This window comes from Vidua macroura, chromosome Z, assembly GCF_024509145.1.
Source record: "Vidua macroura isolate BioBank_ID:100142 chromosome Z, ASM2450914v1, whole genome shotgun sequence".
Lineage (NCBI taxonomy): Eukaryota > Metazoa > Chordata > Aves > Passeriformes > Viduidae > Vidua > Vidua macroura.
Genome location: NC_071611.1, coordinates 77,543,231 through 77,548,927, shown reverse-complemented (window position 1 = coordinate 77,548,927; position 5,697 = coordinate 77,543,231). Strand labels below are relative to the sequence as shown.

General features: G+C 53.4%; 1 long non-coding RNA gene across 1 annotated transcript; it reads right to left on the bottom strand.

Annotated features, from left to right (window-relative positions):
• Positions 1–785: 785 nt before the first annotated feature.
• Positions 786–3,120, bottom strand: LOC128821625 (uncharacterized). The gene is made up of 3 exons (XR_008441167.1): positions 3,034–3,120; positions 2,207–2,244; positions 786–829 (listed from the first exon to the last, which is right to left on the bottom strand). It is a non-coding gene; the product is annotated as an uncharacterized LOC128821625 (long non-coding RNA).
• Positions 3,121–5,697: the final 2,577 nt, after the last annotated feature.

Here is a 5,697-nt window from a genome sequence, read left to right as displayed (position 1 = left end):
GCTTCCAGAAGCCACAGAACATTTGCAGAAAGCTCAGGTACTCTCAGTGTAACAGCTTCCTGCCTGCTAGGTCTAACGCTCCTTTCCCATACAGTGGATACCGGACTTGCAAAAGCTTTTCTTCGGCTAAGACCCTCTTGGTAAGTCCAAATGAGTAGTCCCACAATTACTCTTGCTTTCACTAGTGAAACAAGGAAAGAGCCTGCAAGTTGCAGCTTGGGGAGGTGGTGGGTACGATTTTCCAATTCAATAATCACAGGATCCCAAGATGGTTTAGGCTGGCAGAGACCCCAGGAAGCCTCTAGCCTAGTCTTCAGCTCCAAGCAATTGGGGTCAGCATCTGGACAGGCTGCTCAAGGCTCTATGCACCTGGGGCTTCCAAATTTCAAGGGGTGGAATCTGTACATGTTCTCTGAGGCACTTGTTCTGCTGCATGATTGTCTTTCCAGGTCAATGCTTTGCTTTCCTTAAGCTCAGCCTGAACCTCCCTTGTTTTAACTCTCGTCTAGTTCAGAATGCTTTTAGTCAAGGTTTGAGAAGTGAGTCCCAGGAGGCAGCTATGCTCTAGGTCAGTCGGCAGCCAGACCTGCCCTGGGCTGCCTTCTCCTGGCTGTGCTGAGCAAGTCAAACTATGAGAAAGCCAAATTTGTTCTTCGACCCTGGGCCTCCGAAAGCCCAGCAATGCCCACCCCTGCTCAGAGAAAGCGAGAAAGCTTAACACATACCTGAACTCCTGAGCGCCGCGCACTCTATCCGTGCTCTCCTGCCGCTCCGCCTCTCCTGCCTGGACCGAGGAGTCCTGACTGGCGAGGACCTCTCCTTGAGGGACCTGCAAGGAATGGGCAGGGAAAAACCACAAAGCAGCAATAAGGAGCAGGGAAGTTGGCTCCTGAGAGCTGGCAGAAGCAGCAAGCAGAGACACAGCTCATGTGAAGGCAAAATCTGTTGTGTGTGGGGCTGTTGAGGTGGTGTTTAGGTGGTGTTTATGTCCCAACTAACCCTTGAGTTGCTCTGGAAGTGTCTGAGTAGAAGCAGGGAATACTTCCCTGCTCAGCTCTGGTCAGCTGGCTTCCCCTCAGGATTTCAGGCCTTGGAGAGCAGCCAATAGGAACTGCATTCCAGCCCTTCACAGACAGACCTTGTCTCTGCCATGCAGAGCAGCTCAGGATTCTTCTCAACAAACTTGGCTCATGTCACAGTTAAGGGTGTAGTCGAAGCAGTGACTGTAGCTACCTGGACAGGGCATGGAGAGGGGTAGGTCCCTGCAGGCAGCAGTGGCTCCTCCGTAGCCCACAAGGCGGTGAACTGCGCCTTGGGACCTCTCCCTCTGCTGACAACAGGGAGCCTGCACAGGCTCTGTGCACAAAGGGGCTGACTTTTGCACCAGTAGCACTAAGGGACATCATGCTACCGCTTATCTCACAGCAAGGGAAGTTCCCAGTCCCTGTGAGAATGCCAGGAAAATGGTGCCTGCATGGGAAAGTTCAGATCCCATTTCCCACGGGTCAGTGGCTGGGCTGAAGAGCTAGGTCATGGCAGGACTCCAGCCCACAGCATCTTCAGCCACAAAGGGCAAGTGCTGCCTGCTCACAACCTTGCAGCTCTGCACTGCACCAAAGCTTTGCACTGACCCAACCAAAGCTGCCACTCCTTGGTGCAGGATGCTCAGGCCCTGCACTGACGACACGTGGAGGTTTGTTGTCCTTTGACAGGACACCTCCCCTTTAGCCTCCAGAGGAAGAGAGAGAGCCAGAGGAGGTGCTCTGCAGACAGGCAGCAGTGTGAGGGACAGGGAGTAACCTGTCATTTAGAACCTTATGTCTCCTGAGCTCTATCCTCAGCTCTCTTCAGCAGAAGTCATGAATTTGGAGACAAGTGGGATGCTCAGTCATTCAAACTCAGTTCAAGTGCACTAATGAGACTAATGTTTGGACGGGATTGCATATGCTTCTGAAGGAGATGTTTCAGCCTGCCTACAATCAGCATGCAGCCTCCTGTCTGCAAAGCTTGACTTTCATTAATTATAACCTCTTCCGTGGAAAAGGAGGAAACGGATGGAATCCTTTTGGTAGTGTTCATGCACACATCGACTTAGTGGACTTTCTTTTGGCCTGCCAGGCTGGCACTCTACTGCAACAGGCCAAGGCCACAGCTTTCTCCACAATCCTCAGACACCAGGAATGTCAAGGGTGCCCATCCCACTCACCAAAACGTGCACTCGATTCCTTCCACGTCTGAGGCGACCTGCCGGGGACAAGGGAAAATGAACCAGGTGCTGTTAGAAATCTGTTTGTGCTGAGGAATCCCACAGAACAAGTCCACCCAAGCAGAGAGCATTTTCCTTTCGCAACCAATCCCTCCAGGAGCAACACTTCTTTAGCACAGCAAGCGAGACTGCAGGCCAATACCCTAGGCTGTGTCTACCTTTTGCTCGGCTTTGCCACTAAGGACCTAGAAACTTGGCTGAGAAGATGCAAATTGTTCCTTAGCAGTCAGTGCCTACATTGAAGCTCATTGTGCAGCCTGCAGCTAAAGCAGCTTTTTTCTCCTCTCTTTCCTGGACTTGCTCTTTCTTTTTGTAAACTGCATGCAGCATGTCCCACACGCTTGCTGTAAACAATTCCCCACAAAAGCTCCCACCAAGCCCCTCTTAGCGCTTGCACTTCTGTTGGGACACAGCACAGGCCCAGCTCCGGGGTTCAGGAGCACACACAAACTGCTCGGCACTTTGCCCTTCAGCGCAAAGCCAGTCGCTCTGGTAGCACACACAGGGGGCCCACTTAGACAGGCACGTCCTTGAAGGATGGTATGCAGAAAAAAGATGCTTTTCCTCAGCTCTGGAGAGAACCAAACAGTTTCTAGAAGGACACCTGCAAAGCTCCCCCAGTCTGCGTTTGGGAGGTTCCCACACCCTGCTGGGCAAGAGACACCCCCTTTTTAGGTGAAGCTGTTGACAGGAGCTTTACCAAACACACGGCATCTTTATGCCATTTTTGTTTCAACGTGCTGCCCCAAGGAAAAACTTCTATTTACCAGTCAAACGATGAAAAGCTTTCCGAGAAGCCGCCAATGAAAAGGCGCTGCTGACTGCTCTACGGACTCGCTCCATCGTTTGAGCAGGGCTGCTCGAGTCCGTAGGCCAGGAAAAAAATAGAAAAAAACCCCCTCTTGCACAAGTCCCCAGACTGTGCAAGGAAAAAGGGGAGCAACAGGACACTTGCACGACTCTACGGACTGTGCAAGAAAATACAGAAGCAAAAGGACACCCGCTGTAATCTGAGAACAGCACAGTCGAGGTGATCCTCCTGCCACGAGCGTGCCAAGGGCTGCTCTGGACGCTGAGGCCTTGCGGGCACCAGGAAACCTCCTGCTGACAGCGCTGTGACGTGGCAGCCCTCTGCTGACATCACAATAGCAGCTGCTCTGGGTCGGTCTGTGAATTCATGCATGGCAACCCAACCTTCTCAGCAGCTAAGACAGAAGAAAAGCCCGGAAAATTCTCCTCTGCCCCAAAGCAGCACAAAACCCCCTTGCAGTCCAAAACCCACAGCTCAAAGGAACCAAGAGTAACACAAAACAGGCACCAAGCCCATACACCCACCCTGTACACCAAGCTGAACACTGAGAGACAACCAGGATGTGAGGAAACCAAAGGCCACGTGCCCTTTTGGCCAGCAGTGCTTCTGACTAAAGCCAGTTTTAAATTTGCTTTTAAATTCTGTGAGTGAAATCGTGCTTTGCTAATATCCCAGAGAGTTCCCTACATTGGAATGCCTGCCATTCCTGCCCATTTCTGCATGGCTGACATCAACCAGCAAATTGTAGGGCTCGCTGAAGGAAGAATGACACCTAAGTGGGGAGAAAAAGCCAAGTAACCAACCTGCTGCACACACAGCACACTGCTGCTGCACAATCACAGCACCTCAAAGAAGCCTTTGGGGCCTGTGACTCACTTCTGGCAGCTTTCTTGGGCACACATCTGGGAGTCACAGAGATCTGACTCTAATGGACACACAGAAAGAAGGAACAGGAAATCAAATCCCCGTGCGGGACACCGGAGAAGCTGGTGGGGGGAGGAAACCAATGTGGCAAAATGGGCAAGTCCCACCAAAAAAGGAGGAGACCCTGAGGCAGAGACCAAATAGCTCAGCTGGTGGGCACACCTTAGGAAGGCAGGCTCAGGAAAACAGAGCAACCACAAGCCTTCCAAAGTTCAGAAGCTTCCTTCCAGCCTGCATATTGTCCTGATGCAAATTCCCTCTGTGTGTCAGACTGGAAGTCAGGACAATTCTCAAGAAATGACTGATTCGATGACGAATGCCTTTGCATCTACAGACACCACATTTGCACCGTCCTAGTGTCCTAATCCCAAAGCTTTAAAATGTTGGTGGGTGACCCTCATTTCCTCAGGGCTAGAGATCAGGGAGTAGTTTCAAGCATGCACTTCTTACAGAACAGTCCACAGAGCTATGCATACCGTTTTCTGCCCCCCAGTCACAAAACACTGCTGTTTCCTCAAATGAAAGCAACAGAAAGCTCTGGCAGCCTGCCCCCACCCCAAGAGTTTCCAACCAATTTTTTCCTCTACTTTCTACATCCTACATCTTAGCAAAAGTGCTTTCTGCCAGCACAGTGAACTGGAGACAGACCATTTGTTCATGTGCAACAGCACGGGTTGGTGCTCCAGCCTGAGAGCTGGAACACAGGAGCTTGGGCAACTGAGCTTTGAGATGCAACAGAGCCAGAGAACGAAGCTGGGGTGACTGCTTGGGGAGGAAAGTGGCCCAGCAATGGTACTGCACACAAGCTGTGGAGGAGGCACTCACTATCAGCATGACAGCCCTCATAATAGCACACAAACCCCCATAGTTTTACACATGTATTGGACGCTGGTTGCTCTGCATGTATGTCTATACTGCTGCCTTTATAACCTTTTGGAAGCAGTCAGAGCTAGCAGGATTCACCCAGCATCAGGAGCCGATGCAGCCTGGGAACCTGCTGATTTATGGAGGCTTCTGGCTTCCCAGGTGAAGCCAAGGCAAGCCCTGCTGCTGCTGCTGCTGCTGCTGCTCTGCCAGAGAGCTCCGGCTGGGCAGGGATGGCACCACTGTGCCGCGGGCTGTTTCTCCTTCCAGAGCTGGGCGCTGCTTTTGAGCCAGTAGTGGCAGCTGGTGGGAGAACAAATGGGCCTTTTCCTGCGTCAGCACTTATGGACGCACTAGGCCCACCTTCAGGGGAGACTTTCGGCCCCCTCAAAGGAAAGCAGAGGGACACAGTTGGAAAAGGCTTCCTTTCAAGCCGCGCTCGCTCTTGGAAAAGGGAGCCGAGCGCCAGGACGAGCAGCAGGGCCCGATCCCGCCCCCGTGCCTGCAGTGAGGGGCGGCTGCCGCTGGGGGGCGCCATGGGAAGGGAGCGCCCCTGCGCGGGCCGGGCGGGGCGGGGCAGCCGCCAGGGGGCGCCTGGGGCGGGGCGGGGCCCCTCTGTGAGGGGGGAGAGCCTCGGGCAGCTGCGAAGCAGCGCGGAGCCACAAACGGGACTGACCGTCCGCAAGGACAGCGCCAGGGCAATGGACAGCGCCCGGGCACAGCACAGCTTAAGCGCAGGCTGACCGGGAAGGCAATCTTCCCATGCACTGCAGGATTTAGGCGTTTGATTCCACAGCCCTGCCACGAGCTGGCTGGGCACAAAGCCGCCCCG